Here is a 19544-nt window from a genome sequence, read left to right as displayed (position 1 = left end):
CAGACACCATGCAGAATTCGCAACTGTGATACATATTATTTAAACTGCAGATGTAGGTGGCAGAAATGAAAGGAAAGGGAAGGGACAATTGATGTAAGCTGCATGAGAACTTTATGCTGAATCAGCGGTACGAGTGAAAATGTGTGCCAGGCCAGGATTCGAACTCAGGATCCTCTGCTTACTTTGCAGTTGCGCTAACCACTGCATCACCTGGACACAGAGTTTATCGCTATTGCAGTGCAGATGCACAGTTGCGTTCGACCCTCTGCGGGAATCTTAAAGTAGCGAACATGGAAGATATTGGTGGGGACTGCGGACAGGTGTTGCTAGATGGAAATGCGAGTCGATCGGGAGGCGCAGGGAGATCGCAGTAAACACAATAACAGAGTGGCGCAGTGATTAATAAAACTGCCCAGTAAGCAGGAGATCCCTGTACACATTTTCACTTGCCCCGCTGATTCCGCAAAATGTCCCGATGCAGCTGACATCAATAGTGCCTTCCCTTCCCTTTCTTTCTCCCTCCTCCACTTTCAGTTTACGCGATGTTTTCACATTATATTGGTGTCACCGGTATGTTACCTGTTCAGAAGACGGCTAAGCGAGGACGAGCTGTCACGCCCGCTCGCCGCCTGAGTAGTGACCTCTCGTGGTAAAATGTGACTTCAGACTTCATTATGTAGCGCATAGGAAGTGCAAACTGTGCGCTGTCTTTAGAGGAATGACAATATGATAATTTCAAAGCAAGAATACGACGAGGAACCCAAGAAAAACCGGAACTGGATAGTTTTGGGCGCAGTCTTTGTAGTTACGCGTTGTGCCGCTAAGTGGTATTAGTTAAGAGCCTCCCACGTCACTCACAAAGCTGGTGTCAGTCGGAGTTAGGCGGTTTGTTGGTGATGCTCTGTTCTTTGCGTTCCTGTTTCAAGCCTTCGGTGATTAATGACACGGCCGACTAGAAGGAGCAAAGAGTCTGTGTGAAATTTGCTTTTCTGTTAGGGGAAACTGCAGCCGAGACTATTGGGGATGCTTCAGCAAGCCTTTAACGTTGATGCTTTGGGGAAGTCACAGGTCTATTAGCGGTTTTATTGTTTCAGATCTGGCAACCTGGTAAATGAAGACATGCCATACCCCGGTCGTCGTTTCACAGGAAGAAATGAAGAACACACGGCCGCAATCAAACGTGAAATTGATGAAGATCGTCGAAGGACCACTGACAAAATTTCTGAGGTAACGATAGTGTCATTGAGTACGGTCCAGTGAGTTTAACCAAATATTTGCACATGAGAAGGTGTCTGCAAAATTTGTTCCTAGGTTGCTCACATATGACCAAAGAGAAAACCACGCAAATGTTTGCTGCGACTTGAAAAGTGAAGTGCAGAACGATCCAAATTTTCTTCAAAGAATTGTAGCTGGAGAGGAGAGTAAAATTCAGAGTCAAAGCGAGCATCGAGCATTTCTCATAAGGAAGTCGTTTCCCCAGGCCAACAGCGAACCAATATTTCTTATCTGAAGGTGTTACAAAGATTACGAAAAAGTGTGCTACGAAAGTGACCAGAGCTGAGGAGAAATTCTCCTCACCCAATCTGGCTCAGTCTGACTTCTTTTACAAATAAACAGAAGCAGTCTCGATAGTGTAACTTTTCTAGTGTGGTGAATGTCTGCCCCTCGCTACCCCCTCAGGCAGACATTCATGGTCTCAAGATGATCTTATAGAAAGACCGAAACCGGTCACCACACTAAAAAAGTTAAGCGAGCAAGACTGCTTCCAGTTTATTTACAATAATTACATATCGCTGTTTTCCCATATAAGAACCATGTTCTTTAAAATGTTTGACTTTTTTTGTGTTTCTGTTGATGAAGCAAAGTGTGAAAAGAAAGTGATTCAGTGATGTGGACGACGTCAAAGAAAACACGGTAGCGGCTTTGAACAGTATCCTGCCTCAAGAGTTCCAGAACTGCTTTCAGCAGCGTCAAAACCGGTAAGAGAAGTGCATTAACGTACTTGGACAGCACTTTGAAGGGGACCTAAGTACTGTGAATGTAGAGTTCAATAGAAATGCAAAATAACAAATATTCCGGTTAATCAATGTTAAAAAATATATCGGCTCGACCACTTGTTTATAGTGTAAAACACTAAGATTGACGCGTTTCGGAAGTCAAGCTTCCATCATCAGAATAATAAAAAGGAAAAGAACCTGTTAAAACTCGCTAAAATGGAACATGCACCAGGCACAATAAAATTGATAATAAAATTAAAACATCGTAGCTACTTCCCTTGTTGCAGCCGTGTCTTCCAAGGTGCGTCTCCACATAGTCGTCAAAATATAAAAACTCTAAAATGGTGTCGCCTATGGTGTTTAACATCTACCCACATGGCTCTCTCCTCTATCGTCGTAAACCGCCCGTGCGTCTTCGTTGATACCACACACTACGTAGCCAAACACGACACTGAAACGCGAGTGAGCTCACGCGGAAGTCAACAAGGAAGTCACAGAGATGTCTATACAAACAGTTAATGTATACATGTTTCAAGGACCTCATGAAGTGATGGTATCCTGCCAACTGCTAAAAATGTAGTTTAAAAAAATGAACAGCTAACTGGTGATACAAAAACGGCTGCAACAAGGGAAGTAGCCACCACAAGTGGTTGAGCCGTTATATTTTTAACATTGACATTCACAACCACGACCTCTCATCCAGTATGGATAAAATCATTCCGGTTAATTTTGGGTCCCCCTTCGTGTATACTTTATGGCGCAATGCTTTAGGTGGAAAGTGGGTGTTTCCAAATGACTGTAAATCATCGTTATGGGCGCATTATGAACTACAAAGGAAAGGTCTGACGTAGCAGTACTAGCCTATAACAAGTCAGTGTCGGTTGCTGTACTGTGTCACTTTCCTCCGAAACGAAATACTATCTGTGAAGATTCGTGTTAGTGATAAGCCCGAAATGGTGCAGGGCAGTCCCCCCATGACCCATGGACCTTGCCGTTGGTGGGGAGGCTTGTGTGCCTCAGCGGTACAGATGGCCGTACCGTAGGTGCAACCACAAAGGAGGGGTATCTGTTGAGAGACCAGACAAACGTGTGGTTCCTGAAGAGGGGAAGTAGCCTTTTCAGTAGTTGCGGGGGTAACAGCCTGGATGATTGACTGATCTGGCCTTGTAACATTAACGAAAACGGCCTTGCTGTGCTGGTACTGCGAACGGCTGAAAGCAAGGGGAAACTACAGCCGTAATTTTTCCCGAGGGCATGCAACTTTACTGTATGATTAAATGATGATGGCGTCCTCTTGGGTAAAATATTCCGGAGGTAAAATAGTTCCCCATTCGGATCTCCGGGCGGGGACTACTCACGAGGATGTCGCTATCAGGAGAAAGAAAACTGGCGTTCTGCAGATCGGAGCGTGGAATGTCAGATCCCTTAATCGGGCAGGATAGGTTAGAAAGGAGTAGGTTTAGTAATGAATAAAAACATAGGAGTGCGGGTAAGCTACTACAAACAGCATAGTGAACGCATTATTGTGGCCAAGATAGACACAAAGCCCATGCCTACTAGCTCTGCAGATGATGAAGAAATTGATGAAATGTACGATGAGATAAAAGACATTGTTCAGTTAGTGAAGGGAAACGAAAATTTAATAGTCAAGGGTGACTGGAATTCGTCAGTAGGAAAAGGGAGAGAAGGAAACATAGTAGGTGAATATGGATTGACGGGAAGAAATGAAACAGAAAGCCGTCTGGTAGAATTTTGCACAGAGCATAACTTAATCATAGCTAACACTTGGTTTAAGAATCATGAAAGAAGGTTGTATACATGGAAGAACCCTGGAGATACTAAAAGGTATCAGATAGATTATATAATGGTAAGACAGAGATTTAGTAACCAGGTTTTAAATTGTAAGACATTTTCAGGGGCAAATGTGGACTCTGACCACAAAGTATTGGATATGAGCTGTAGATTAAAACTGAAAAAACTACAAAAAGGTGCTAATTTAAGTAGATAGGACCTGCATAAAATGAAAGAACCAGAGGTTGTAGAGAGTTTCAGGGAGAGCATAAGGGAACAAATGACTGGAATGGAGGAAAGAAATACAGTAGAAGAAGAATGGGTAGCTCTGAGGGATGAAGTAGTGAAGGCAGCAGAAGATCAAAGGTAAAAAGTCGAGGGCTAATAGAAATCCTTGGGTAACAGAAGAAATATTTAATTGATGAAAGGAGAAAATATAAAAATGCAGTAAATGAAGCAGGCAAAAATGAGTACAAACGTCTCAAAAATGAGATCGACAGGAAGTGCAAAATGGCTAAGCAGGGATGGCTAGAGGACAAATGTAAGGATGTAGAGGCTTATCTCACTAGGGGTAAGATAGATACTGCCTACAGGAAAATTAAAGAGACCTTAGGAGAAAAGAGAGCCTCTTATATGAATATCAAGAGCTCAGATGGAAACCCAGTTCTAAGCAAAGAAGGGAAAGCCGAAAGGTGGAAGGAGTATATAGAGGGTTTATACAAGGGCGATGTACTTGAGGACAATATTATGGAAATGGAAGAGGATGCGGATGAAGACGAAATGGGAGATACGATATTGCGTGAAGAGTTTGACAGAGCACTGGAAGACCTGAGTCGAAACGAGGCCCGGGAGTAGCCAACATTCCATTGGAACTACTGACGGCCTTGGGAGAGCCAGTCATAACAAAACTCTACCATCTGGTGAGCAAGATGTATGAGACAGGCTAAATACCCTCAGACTTCAAGAAGAATATAATACTTCATGCTTTCCCGGCGATCTGTTGACATCTTGGATATTCGGGAATCCAGCCGGATTTTCGCGTCGTTCTCGCGCGATATTTCAACTGCGTACCTCGCTGTCTTCTTCAGGTGCTACCTGAAACTGGTCCTTGGGTCGATCCAGTCCAGTATGGGGTTCCACTGCGACCTATTGTCAGCAATATTGGTGCAGCAACTTACCCTACTGCGAAATAACTGAAGAAGATGTTGATACCACATGTGGGTAAATGTGCACATCACATCCGGAACTCAGAGGATTTCCTACAACGACTGGGCCAGCAACACATCACAGACACAGACATCATGGTTAGTTTCGATGTGGTGTCCCTCTTTACACGTGTACCACTGAAGGAGTCACTTGAGCTTATTGGAGAGAAGTTCGATGGGGCTCTCCTTGACCTGTTCAGGCATGTACTGACATCGACGTACTTCCTATATGGGGGTCAATTTTATGAACAAACAGAAGGGGTGGCGATGGGCAGCTCTCTGTCACCAGTGGTGGCCAACATATTTATGGAAATGTTTGAAGAGGAAGCACTCTCTTCAGCCACATATCCACCCAAGTGCTTTTTTTGGTATGTGGATGATACCTTTGTCATCTGGCCCTATGGTAGAGGGAAGTTAGATGAGTTCCCACTACATCTGAACTCTTGCCATCCGAACATTAAGTTCAAAATGGAAATGGAGAAGGATGGAATACTTCCATTCTTGGATGCTCTGGTGAAGAGAAAGGGAGATGGCACATTTGGACACAGTATGTACCGCAAACCTACGCACACTGACTTATACCTTCAAGCCAGCAGTTGCCACCATCCAGCACAGAATAATGAAGTGCTCAAAACACTGGTCCACAGAGCACAATCTCTGTCAGATCCTGATAGTCTGGCCACAGAAATAGAATACTTACAATCAGTGTTCAGCGGGAATGGGTGCTCCTCTAGAGATATCCAGAAGGCACTTCAACCTGCCAACCGGCCAAAGGATCCAGAAGAAGAACCAGAAGAGGCCAAGAAGATGGCATACTTGCCATATGCCGGACCTATCTCTACCAAGATCAGCAGGATTCTCCAGAAATATGACATCAAGAGCATATTTTGCCCACCCACCAAAATTGAGGCTATGCTGTGGATTGTAAAAGATGACCTGGGGCTACGCAAGTCAGGTATTTACAACATACCATGCCAGTGTGGGACGTCATACATTGGCCAGACCACCAGAACTGTGGACATCAGGTGTAAAGAACACCAGAGACATACCAGACTCAGGCAGGCAACTAAGTCAGCCATAGGTGAGCATTGTCTGGAACTTGGTCATTCAATGGATTACAATGACACCAAGATTGTGACACAGACCTCAAGATTTTGGGACAGTGTCATTAAAGAAGCAATTGAGATTAAGGTCACAGACAATCTAATCAACCGTGACTCGGGATACCAAATCAGCACTGCCTGGAATCCTGCGCTTGAGCTTGTGAAAACTCAACGCAGGATACTTCGGGATTCTGCAAGAAATATAAGTGGAGAACGAGGGAACAGCCGTGAGACAAGGTGTTGGACATTAGAGACCAGATCTGACACACCCCAGATCATGCACTCGACTTCAGAAGACGCCCAGGCCGGGCGCGGACGGCGGAGGGAACGCCGGCGACCAGAGAGGGACAATGTAGCAGCGTCTGGCGGGCGCGGACCTCAGATGGAACACACGACGCGGCGCAGACCGATTATGCAGCGGCCAGCAAGCAACAGAAGTGCAAACCGTAGTAACAGTCATGAGTACCCAACATCTCTGATCGGGTCTGACACACCTCAAATGACAACCGCAACCGTTGAGGACGGCCAAAACCGGCGCCGACGGCAGTCGGAACATCCGCGACTGGAGGGGTCCGGTAAAGCCGAGTCTGGCGGGAGCGGACCACAGATGGAACACTCGACTCGGCGCGGACCGATTAGGGAACGCCCAGCTCCTCCCAGGCACAAATACTGGATCGACCCAAGGACCAGTCTCAGGTAGCACCTGAAGAAGACAGCGAGGTACGCTGTTGAAATATCGTGCGAGAACGACGCGAACATCCGGCTGGATTCCCAAATACCCAAGATGTCAAGAATATAATAATTCCTATCCCAAAGAAAGAAAGTGTTGACAGATGTGAAAATTATCAAACTATCAGTTTAATAAAACACAGCTGCAAAATACTAACGTGAATTCTTTACTGACGAATGGAAAAACTAGTAGAAGCGGACCTTGGGGAAGATAATTTTGGATTCCGCAGAAATGTTGGAACAAGTGAGGCAATACTAACCTTACGACGTATCTTAGAAGGAATATTAAGAAAGGGCAAACCTACGTTTCTAGCATTTGTAGACTTAGAGAAAGCTTTTGACAATGTTATTTGGAACACTCTCTTTAAAATTCTGAAGGTGGCAGGGGTAAAATAAAGGGAGCGTAAAGCTGTTTACGATTTGTACAGAAACCAGGCTAAGTACCCGTGGTCTAGGGGTAGCGTCTTTGATTCATAATCAAAACGTCTTTGGTCCCGCGTTCGATTCCCGCCATATATAAATTTTGATAAATAATCAGCATTGGCGGCCGAAGACTTCCAGCATAAGAAGTCAGCCTCATTCTGCCAACGGCCTTGTCAAAGAGGGCGGAGGAGCGGATAGAGGTTCAGGGCACTCTCTTGTCCTAGGGGTGTGAAACTGCCTCTAAAGGCGGAAGAATCAGCAATGATCAACGACATGAGGATGCAGAAGCCAATGGAAACCACTGCATTAAAGACACGTAACATGTATCCACAGGACATGTGGCCTGTAGTTGAAGAAGTGTCATGATGATCTCTCCATTGGCAAAAGATTCCGGAATAGTCCCCCATTCGGATCTCCGGGAGGGCACTGCCAAGGGGGAAGTTACCATGAGAAAAAATTGAATAATCAACGAAAGGATAACGTTCTACGAGTCGGGGCGTCGAATGTCAGACGCTTGAACGTGGTAGGGAAACTAGAAAATCTGAAAAGGGAAATACAAAGGCTGAATCTAGATATAGTAGGGGTCAGTGAAGTGGAAGGAAGACAAGGATTTCTGGTCAGATGAGTATCGGGTAATATCAACAGCAGCAGAAAATGGTATAACAGGTGTAGGATTCGTTATGAATAGGAAGGTAGGCCAGAGGGTCTGTTACTGTGAACAGTTCAGTGACCGGGTTGTTCTAATCAGAATCGACAGCATACCAACACCGACAACGATAGTTCAGGTATACATGCCGACGTCGCAAGCTGAAGATGAACAGATAGCGAAAGTGTATGAGGATATTGAAAATGTAATGCAGTATGTAAAGAGGGACGAAAATCTAATAGTCATGGGCGACTGGAATGCAGTTGTAGGGGAAGGAGTAGAAGAAAAGGTTACAGGAGAATATGGGCTTGGGACAAGGAATGAAAGCGGAGAAAGACTAATTGAGTTCTGTAACAAGTTTCAGCTAGTAATAGCGAATACCCTGTTCAAGAATCACAAGAGGAGGAGGTATACTTGGAAAAGTCCGGGAGATACGGGAAGATTTCAATTAGATTACATCATGGTCAGACAGAGATTCCGAAATCAGATATTGGATTGTAAGGCGTACCCAGGAGCAGATATAGACTCAGATCACAATATAGTAGTGAAGAAGAGTAGGCTGAAGTTCAAGACATTAGTCAGGAAGAATCAATACGCAAAGAAGTGGGACACGGAATTTTTAAGGAATGACGAGATACGTTAGAAGTTCTCTAACTTTATAGATACAGCAATAAGGAATAGCGCAGTAGGCAGTACAGTCGAAGAGAAATGGACATCTCTGAAAAGGACCATTACAGAAGTTGGGAAGGAAAACATAGGTACAAAGAAGGTAGGTGCGAAGAAACCATGTGTAACAGAAGAAATACTTAAGTTGATTGATGAAAAGAGGAAGTAGAAACATGTTCCGGGAAAATCAGGAATACAGAAATACAAGACGCTGAGGAATGAAATAAATAGGAAGTGCAGGGAAGCTAAGATGAAATGGCTGCAGGAAAAATGTGAAGATATCGAAAAAGATATGATCGTCGGAAGGACAGACTCAGCATACAGGAAAGTCAAAACAACCTTTGGTGACATTAAAAGCAACGGTGGTAACTTTAAGAGTGCAACGGGAATTCCACTGTTAAATGCTGAGGAGAGAGCAGATAGGTGGAAAGAATACGTAGAAAGCCTGTATGAGGGTGAAGATTTGTCTGATGTGATAGAAGAAGAAACAGGAGTCGATTTAGAAGAGATAGGGGATCCAGTATTAGAATCGGAATTTAAAAGAGCTTTGGAGAACTTACGGTCAAATAAGGCAGAAGGTATAGATAACATTTCATCAGAATTTCTAAAATCATTGGTGTGTAGAATATATGAATCTGGCGACATACCTTCTGACTTTCGGAAAAGCATCATCCACACAATTCCGAAGACGGCAAGAGCTGACAAGTGCGAGAATTATCGCACAATCAGCTTAACAGCTCATGCATCGAAGCTGCTTACAAGAATAATATACAGAAGAATGGAAAAGAAGATTGAGAATGCGCTAGGTGACGATCAGTTTGGCTTTAGGAAAAGTAAAGGCACGAGAGAGGCAATTCTGACGTTACGGCTGATAATAGAATCAAGGCTAAAGAAAAATGAAGACACGTTCATAGGATTTGTTGACCTGGAGAAAGCGTTCGACAATATAAAATGGTGCAAGCTGTTCGAGATTCTGAAAAAAGTAGGGGTAAGCTATAGGGAGAGACGGGTCATATACAATATGTACAACAACCAAGAGGGAATAATAAGAGTGGACGATCAAGACCGAAATGCTCGTATTAAGAAGGGAGTAAGACAAGGCTGTAGCCTTTCGCCCCTACTCTTCAATCTGTAAATCGAGGAAGCAATGATGGAGATAAAAGAAAGGTTCAGGAGTGGAATTAAAACACAAGGTGAAAGGATATCAACGATACGATTCGCTGATGACATTGCTATCCTGAGTGAAAGTGAAGAAGAATTAAATGACCTGCTGAACGGAATGAACAGTCTAATAAGTACACAGTATGGTTTGAGAGTAAATCGGAGAAAGACGAAGGTAATGAGAAGCAGTAGAAATGAGAACAGCGAGAAACTTAACATCAGGATTGATGGTCACGAAGTCAATGAAGTTAAGGAAGTCTGCTACCTAGGCAGTAAAATAACCAATGACGGACGGAGCAAGGGAGACATCAAAAGCAGACTCGCTATGGCAAAAAAGGCATTTCTGGCCAAGAGAAGTCTACTAAAATCAAATACCGGCCTTAATTTGAGGAAGAAATTTCTGAGAATGTACGTCTGGAGTACAGCATTGTATGGTAGTGAAACATAGACTGTGAAAACCCGGAACAGAAGAGAATCGAAGTATTTGAGATGTGGTGCTATAGACGAATGTTGAAAATTAGGTGGATGGATAAGGTAAGGAATGAGGAGGTTCTACGCAGAATCGGAGAGGAAAGGAATATGTGGAAAACACTGATAAGGAGAAGGGACAGGATGATAGGAAATCTGCTAAGACATGAGGGAATGACTTCCATGGTACTAGAGGGAGCTGTGGAGGGCAAAAACTGTAGAGGAAGACAGAGATTGGAATACGTCAAGCAAATAATTGAGGACGTAGGTTGCAAGTGCTACTCTGAGATGAACAGGTTAGCACAGGAAAGGAATTCGTGGCGGGCCGCATCAAACCAGTCAGTAGACTGATGACCAAAAAAAAAAAAAAAAAAGAAACCAGATGGCAGTTGTAAGAGTCGAGGGGCATGAAAGGGAAGCAGTGGTTGGGAAGGGAGTGAGACAGGGTTGTAGCCTCTCCCCGGCGTTATTCAATCTGTATATTGAGCAATCAGTAAAGGAAACAAAAGAATAACCCGGAGTAGGTATTAAAATTCAAAGAGAAGAAATAAAAACTCGCCGATGACATTGTAATTCTGTCAGAGACAGCAAAGGACTTGGAAGAGCAGTTGAACTGAATGGACAGTGTCTTGAAAGGAGGATATAAGATGAACATCAAGAAAAGCAAAACGAGGATAATGGAATGTAGTCAAATTAAATCGGGTGATGCTGAGGGAATTAGATTAGGAAATGAGACACTTAAAGTAGTAAAGGAGTTTTGCTGTTTAGGGGGTAAAATAACTGATGATGGTCGAAGTAGAGAGGATATGAAATGTAGACTGGCAATGGGAAGGAAAGCGTTTGTGAAGGAGAGAAATTTGTTAAGATCGAGTATAGATTTAAGTGTCAGGAAGTCGTTTCTGAAAGTATTTGTATGGAGTGTAGCCATGTATGGAAGTGAAACATGGATGATAAATAGTTTGGACAAGAAGAGATTAGAAGGTTTCGAAATGTGGTGCTACAGAAGAATGCTGAAGATTAGATGGCTAGATCACATAACAAATGAGGAGGTATTGAATAGAATTTGGGAGAAGAGGAGTTTGTGGCACATCTTGACGGAAAGAAGGGACCGGTTGGTAAGACATGTTTTGAGGCATCAAGGGATCACAGATTTAGCATTGGAGGGCAGCGTGGAGGGTAAAAATCGTAGAGGGAGACCAAGAGATGAATACACTAAGTAGATTTAGAAGGATGTAGGTTGCAGTAAGTACTGGGAGGTGAAGAAGGTTGCACAGGATAGAGTAGCATGGAGAGCTGCATCAAACCAGTCTCAGGACTGAAGACCACAACTACAGTAGTCATGCATATGAATACGGTGAAGCGCCTGCGAGAGCGAGGCGCTCCTTGAAATATGAGTAGTAATAGTATAAGGTCTGTGTGCTGGCGTGCGCCTTCCCTAGCACAGCGGTCGGCACTGGGGAACATTGTATAGTAGGCACTCATCTAGGCGCGCCTATGACAAGAGAAGATCAAAACACGCTCCGAGGCTACGCCCCAATAACGCCCCCTGGGAAGCGTGCGTACACACCGCCGTCGTCGACCGAGCTGTCCCAATCCCTCAATCTCAGCACCTCGGTACGTCGCATCAGGGCTCAGTTCTCATTGCACTCCAATACGTCACACTGTCCTCCCGTCTTCCACAGTGATAGTCGTTGCCTCGCACATTAGCTAAATGGGAGGGAAGTCATTGTATACGAGGGCTGTTCAAAAAGCAAGGTGACTTTTCAAATTGCGCGGACAACGTACATTCGAACATTTATCTCGTTTTTTTTACGTTGGTACACGTATCCCGAACATATGTTCACAGTTTCAAGTGTACAGCATACTTCGTTTGTTTTTGAGAGATAGAGAGGTTAGACGTGTTTTAGTGTGCCCGGCGATTTTCAATTATTATAAAAAAATGGAGAAAAGAATCTTGTAAGGTGCTTCGTACGTGAGGAAGACATTTTTACCAGCTTTAATAAATTATTGTCTCTTATTGATGCATTCAGGATAGTTAGGAAGTGCTGCAGTCCGTAGCCGGCCATGAGTCAGAGAGCATTCCCCACGCTGGCTGGCTGGCTAGGTGACGCAGCGACCGTATGTCGCGGGTAGTGGGGTGGGGCTCGGCGCTGGACCGTAGCTACAAGCGTCAGCCTGGGAAATTTACGTGACGGGGAGTACCGCCATCTTGGCGACAAAGTCGCCGATTTTGTTTATTTATATTTCAGAATTATAGTCATTTATGACAACATGAATACTAAGAGGAGCCGCTGGATGTTTAAAACTATTTACCATAATTTTGTCTCGTTAAAATTCACACCAGTTTATTAACAAATGCATATCTTAGTAAGTACGAACTTGATCGGAAATCCACGAACTGTGATTAAGCTACTAAGAGATACGGACTGCGTGCCAAAGTCGGCAGTCGGCGTTAAGAGCTCTTCCTGTCTTGTTCGGTGGTAGCCATGCTCTCGATTACGAGTAGTTTGTGACATGAGTGTTTCATTATTCATCTAATAGGAGTAAAAGTGATATTACGGCTTTCTGAATGTTACTTTCGAGTAAATGGATATTCCAAAGTTGATCGACAGCAATTTCAGATAATTAGCTTCCACCGACAGAGACATCCAATGCGCCAACGAAGAATCCGCACGGGACGACATTTACGAGAGCTGCACCGCTCACAGGTAGGAGGAAGTCTGACTACACGACCCACCAAAGCGGATCAAGGAAGGTCCGACTTACACTCGCAAATTCCGGGTGGAAATGCTGACCAGTTGTACTGTACGTCACATATACCACCCTCTACGGACTCGCGGCTAAGTTGAGTAATAACAGTATCAATTTAGAAGCGACGGTATCTTGCAATCTGCATCAAATTTTGTGTGAAAATGGAATTAAGTGCTCTCAGATCTTTGAAATGTTGACAGTGGTTTACTGTGAATCTGCTCTAAGTAAAAAAAAAAAAAAAATATTCTTACAAGTGGTACAAGCTCTTCCAAGATGGCCTAGAAGACACCAATGACAAACCTCGCCCTGGACACCCCAGCACATCAACAACAGATGATACCATCGAAGCAGTGAAGAAAATTCTTTCGTTGAATCCTCAAATTACCGTACGAGACATTTCTGAGGATGTTGTCATATCGGTCGGCTCCAGTCATGCAATTTGTTGGGATATTTTGGGCAAGAGACGTGTGTCAGCGAAATGTGTTCCAAAACTTCTCAATTCTGATCAGAAGAACCGTCGCATAATCATCGCTCAGGAGCTCTTGAATGACGCCAGTGATGATCGTGATTTGCTCAAAAGGGTCATAACTGGTGACGAAACATGGTTTTACGGCTATGACGTCGAAACCAATGCCAAATCATCCCAATGGAAGCATCAGGAGAGCCAAGATCGAAAAAACCACGCCAAATTTGATCAAATGTCAAAGTTTTAAGCACTGTTGTTTTCAATTACCGTGGCGTAGTCCATCATGAATTTTCGCCTCAAGATCTTACGGTCAATAACGAGTATTACCTTGACATTACGCGCAGTTTGCGAGAAGCAATACGCAAAAACCGTCCGCAATTGTGAAAAAACAATTCATGGATTTTTCATCACAACAATGCACCTGCTCATTCGTCGTTGCTTGTGAGAGATGTTTTGGCCAGGAACCACATGACAGTCATGCTTCAGCCACCATATTAACCCTATTTGGCCCCTTGCGACTTTTTCCTGTTCCCAAAACTGAAGTGACCTATTCAAGGACGAAGATTTTCGATTGAGAAAAAAAATGCATGTCTGGAAGTACTGAAGTCTGTATAAAAAAAGTGCTTATGAGAAGTGCTTAGAGGATTGGAAGACGCGTTGGCACAAGTGTGTTGTATTTGAGAAATATTACTTTGAAGGGGCAACCTGAATACTGATGAATAAATAAATAGTTTTTCATATAAATGTAAAGTCGCCTTACTTTTTGTATACACCTCGTGTAGTTGCGATATGGACATGGGCAAGATTCAAGAATTAGTACATGTTATTTGATTGCTGTTAACCACAGAACTTCAGACTGGACAGCAATGAAGTTAAGAACTCAATTGGTTCCTGTAATAAAGTGCATTTTAAGCACGTGTGCATTTTGTGTTGTACTGAGAGGAAACCGGCCACCCACCTATCATACCACACTCTCCATATCCAGCCAGGAACTACAAAACATTACAATAGGGCACAGCCACAACAGTCTGTACAAAACTTCCGGAACATTCGTAACTTCGCGCCGGTCGTGTGTTGGAGGGAAATGCGGATGGCATCGCTGGGTACGCCGGTGTTCAATGCGCCCCCTCCCCCCCCCCCCCCCCAAGTTTTGTTGTTGTAGGTCTGTTTGTTATTGTTCAGTGCTTTATTGGATAGATCGTCGTGTCGCACATTTTGCGAATTGTGAGATGGCAGACTTAGAATCTGCGTTAAATTTTGTTTGGAACTGCAGAAAACTTAATGTTGCAGGAATATAAGCTTAAGCCGTACTCGGTATTACGAATGGTTCACACGGTTTAAATATGGCGGACGGAAGTTAAAGGTGACCCTAGTTTAGGACGCCCTTCTATATGCTAGAGACGGCGCCACTTTTGTGGTGTAATTATATAAATTTTCGGTAAAGAAGTTTGGGATGACAGAAGCGCAGAGTTGGTACTGCATGCGTTGTTCGTATTAATGTCACCTGTTAATGGTGAAAATTTACACTAATGTCAAGCTAACACTTTCGCAGACTGAATGGCTCGTATTTGTTAGCATAAAAAGAATCACCTCAGCTGTACTGTTGCACTACACAAACGTCGGATATGTAAGTCATATATATCTAGATCCACCACAAACACACCTACATATGGGACAGTAAAATGATTTGAAAGAACTGTCGTAAAATGACTAATTCCTCACTGTCAGTAAAATGGGGAACTAAATGTCAATTACTTACGCAGTTTCATGCAGTCAAGCTAGGATCATATGTTTTATCCTTTTCTACTTACGTCAAGTCTGGTTTTTAAATCAAAGTTTTTGTGTTTTAAATTTACTCCATATTTCAATCATTTGTTGCGTAAGTGAAGAGAAACACATTGAAATATCAGCTATTGAATTAACAGGGCTTGATATCACCAAGACATTAATTATTTTGAGTGTGTATAGATCTTCCAGTGGTAGTGTGGACACATTTCTTCAATAAGTTAACGGAAGTTCTAGATAAAGTCTCAAGTACAAAGGGCAACATAATTCTGTGTGGGGACATTAACATCAACAATAACATCATAAATGAATCCAGCAGCACCTTCAAAAATATGCTATGAAGTTTTGTCATGTGCCTATTGGTCAGCAGTGCAACAAGGGTTACCACAACGACTTCATCAGTCATTGACCATGTGGCCACAAACATGGACAGGGAAAAATGTGATGTAACTGTAAAACATCTCGGACTATCAGACCATCTCTGTCAAATAACAACAGTAAAGTCAGGCATTGACTCATCCCCTAAACTACGAGACTACAAATGGCATCTATCAGAAATCGAAATAAAAGAAATAGAAAAACAAAGCTGGGGTAAAGTGTACAAAGAAACTAATATTGAATACGAAATTCTCTAAATACTCCACGTTGTTTAAATTGAACTTTGAAAACGCATTTCCAAAAGTATGTGTGTCTGTATCACCATCTCACAAAAACAGATGGATAACAGCAAATATTAAGAAGCCCTCCCAAACACGTAAACACCTCAGTTCCATGAAAAAGATTCGCAATGATTCAGAATTCTTAAATTGCTATAATAGATTTCTATAATAGATACAAGAAGATCTATATGAAGGTGCTGACTGCCGCAAAAAAAGTCATTTAATAACAAAATTATAATCCAGAGAACAAAAACAATGCAGTCTGGAATGTTATACAAAAGAAACCGGGGAGAGGCAAGCAAATGCAGAGTAACCTACTGCTAAGGGAGGGAGATAAAGTATTAAATGATCCACAGCACTTAGCAAACTATGTAAACGAGAATTTGTCAAGTATTGCACAGAAGGTACAGCAAAAATTCCGCCAAACAAATATAAAACCTGTAAATAATATTACACTAAATAAAATGATGTTACTTCCAACCATAGAGAATGAAGTCAGTAAAACAATTCAAAAACTAAAAAATTAAAAGTCGGTAGGCTTAGACAAAGTACCAATGTGTGTACTGAAACAATGCATAGGGATTATACAAGACTCCTTGACAAATATAATAAAAGATCCTTCACATCAGGGACATTTCCAGAGCAGTAAAAACAGGCCAGAGTTGTACCTTTTCTTAAGAAAGGAAATGCAGAACACGTAGAAAATTACCGGCCCATTTCAATGCTGTCAGCATTCTCAAATATAATAGAAGCAATTATGAAAGACAGATTAATGAATTACTTGAATAAATACATTTAGGCGACTCACAGTTTGGTTTCCGAAGTGGCAAAAATACAGAGTCATACATAGTAGAATTCACAAAAGTTGTACTTGATGTTCTTGATAAAGATGAGTGTGTCACAAGCATATTTTTCGATCTTTCTAAGGCGTTTAATACAGTCGACAACAACATTCTATTAAGTAAATTAGAAGCATTAGAATTAAGAGGCGTAGCTAATGACTGGTTTCGATCATACGTAACAGATAGGGTACAAAGAGTAGAGATACCACATACTTGAAATAGATCTAAGCACTTGGTAAAACACTTATCAGAACCATCATCTTCATCATCATCATCATCATTTAAGACTGATTATGCCTTTCAGCGTTCATTCTGGTGCATAGTCCCCCTTATAAAATTCCTCCATGATCCCGTATTCAGTGCTAACATTGATGCCTCTTCTGATGTTAAGCCTATTACTTCAAAATCTTTCTTAATCGAATCCAGCTACCTTCTCCTTGGTCTACCCGGCTCCTGCTACCCTCTACTGCTGAACCCATGAGTCTATTAGGTAACCATGCTTCTCCCATGTGTGTAACATGCACCCACCATCTAAGCCTGTTCACCCTTACTGCGAACCAGGACCAGAAATAAAATACATCAATATATGGGTTATGCAAGGTAGCATATTAGGACCAATACTGTTTCTGATATACATCAATGACTTTCCCAGTAGCGTTACTCATGGTGAAAAACTCCTCCTCCCTGATGACAGCAATATTATAGTCACTGAGAAAACAAGAGAACTCCTTACTGAGAAAGCTAATGAAACTCTCAAGGAAGTTTATGATGGACAGTAAGTAATAAGGTGACATTGAACATAAAGAAAATTAATTCCATGTAGTTCAGTGTGAAGAGGAAAATTGACAATGCCAAATTAAATGTAGATGGCACCTCTATATACTGTGTAATAAGTGCAAAAATTTCTAGGGATGAATATTTATTCTCACTTGGAGGGGTGTGAACACACAAAGGTACTTGCAAACAGAATGTCATCAGCATGTTATGCCCTTAGCATCTTACCATCAGTGTGCAACATGCACTGTCTTTTAGTTACATTTTATTCCTATGTACACTCAATTATTAGCTATGGAATTTTTTGGGGGGAACAAATGCACAAAAAATGAACACAATTTTCAAACTCCAGAAAAGAGCATTAAGAATAATAACCAAAAATGCTAGTCGAGCTCGTTGCAAAGATCTGTTCAGAACACTTGGGATTTCAACTGTTCCATGTGAATACATTTACCAGTCAATTGTACACATCAAAAATAACATTGGTAATTACTTCACAAACAGCTCTGTCCATGACCATGCAACGACAGATAGACTCAACTTACATTTACCAAGAAAAACTAAACATAAAACACAAAACTACATTTTCTACCAAGGAATATAACTACAAGAAATTACATAATGAAATTAAAGAAATCGCAAAAATACACTTATTTAAAAAGGCAGCTAATAAGTACCGGTTATGCAATACATTTTATACATTGAAAGATTACTTAGCTAAAACAGAGTAGGGGTTTGATAAACAAATGTGATACAAATAAAGAATTATAATAATGATTATAAAATATCCAACATTCCACATAACACCTTCACTTTATATTTTCTCCTTCTTTTTTCCTTGCTAGAAAGACTTACTCCCAAGCTATACATAGCACATTACTAACACCTCTTTCTCTTCCTGAGCTCAACATATAACTCATTATGGACGGATGCTGACACAGTTTTTCAGGATAGCAAATGGGAAGTTGCAGTACAGAAAATGGCCCAGAGATCACCAGTGTGTGTATGTGTGTGTAGTGAGTGATAGTGAGACATGAGTGAACAATGTGGCATTCCATTATTTATTAAGTTATTTGTATGAAAAGTATTGTATACCAGGAGTAAATCTCATGATTGTCTCTAACTAGAAGTCTGTAAATATATGTGTATACGAATTAGCTTATTTTAAATTGATCTAAATTTGTAAATACTTTGACATGTCCTATATCCTTGTAAAAAGAGATCTACAGACGAATAAAGCTACTACTACTACTACTACTACTACTACTACTACTACTACTACTAGCACTATTACTACTAGTACTTAGATTCTCTGTTGGTTTTAAATATACTGTAATTTAAGAAATCCTCATAATGGCAGATAAAGTGTTGGTCAGCGACAAACCTTTCCGCCTTCACAGCAGTTGTGCTAAATTGATGCATAATCTCAAATAAGTGGCAAATGGAGGTTATTATCTAATAAAGGAATACATGTATACTACATGTTGCTTTACAATGTATGAACAATCAAACATGATTCATTTACCACAATACCGACCCATAAGACCAGATAAAAACAATCGCTCTTATAACAAATGAAAAAATGTAGCTCAGTACCAAATACCAGCAACAACATTGATAGAGAGAGATTCTAATTGTGTGTTGCTATCTATACAATATTTACAATGGTAGCAATTCTTATATGTCTGTTTGCATCTACAGCACTTTGATTGGCTTTAAAATAATTAATATCTGAAATAATTATGAAAAATATTGTGTAATATCCACGACTATATTTTACTAAAAATAATTTTCACGACAGAATTGTGTGTGGAATTTGATCGAACATTATCGTGTTATCAATCAAAAGGACTTCATGGACACTAAAAAATAATAATAAATAATTAATATCTGTGCAACAATTTAATTTTCTGTGTCAATAACATCTCAGACAATGTTGATGGAAAATAGACAATGCATATCATCTTTGCTGTCTGTGATAATTGTAGATCAAGGAGGCTTTTGCTTGTTCGAACCATTTAAGTGACTGGGCGCAGTTGGTGTAACACTGAGGTATCTAAGAAACTGAGTGTCAAAAT

This window comes from Schistocerca gregaria, chromosome 2, assembly GCF_023897955.1.
Source record: "Schistocerca gregaria isolate iqSchGreg1 chromosome 2, iqSchGreg1.2, whole genome shotgun sequence".
Taxonomy (NCBI): Eukaryota; Metazoa; Arthropoda; class Insecta; order Orthoptera; family Acrididae; genus Schistocerca; species Schistocerca gregaria.
This window is presented reverse-complemented; position numbering follows the sequence as displayed.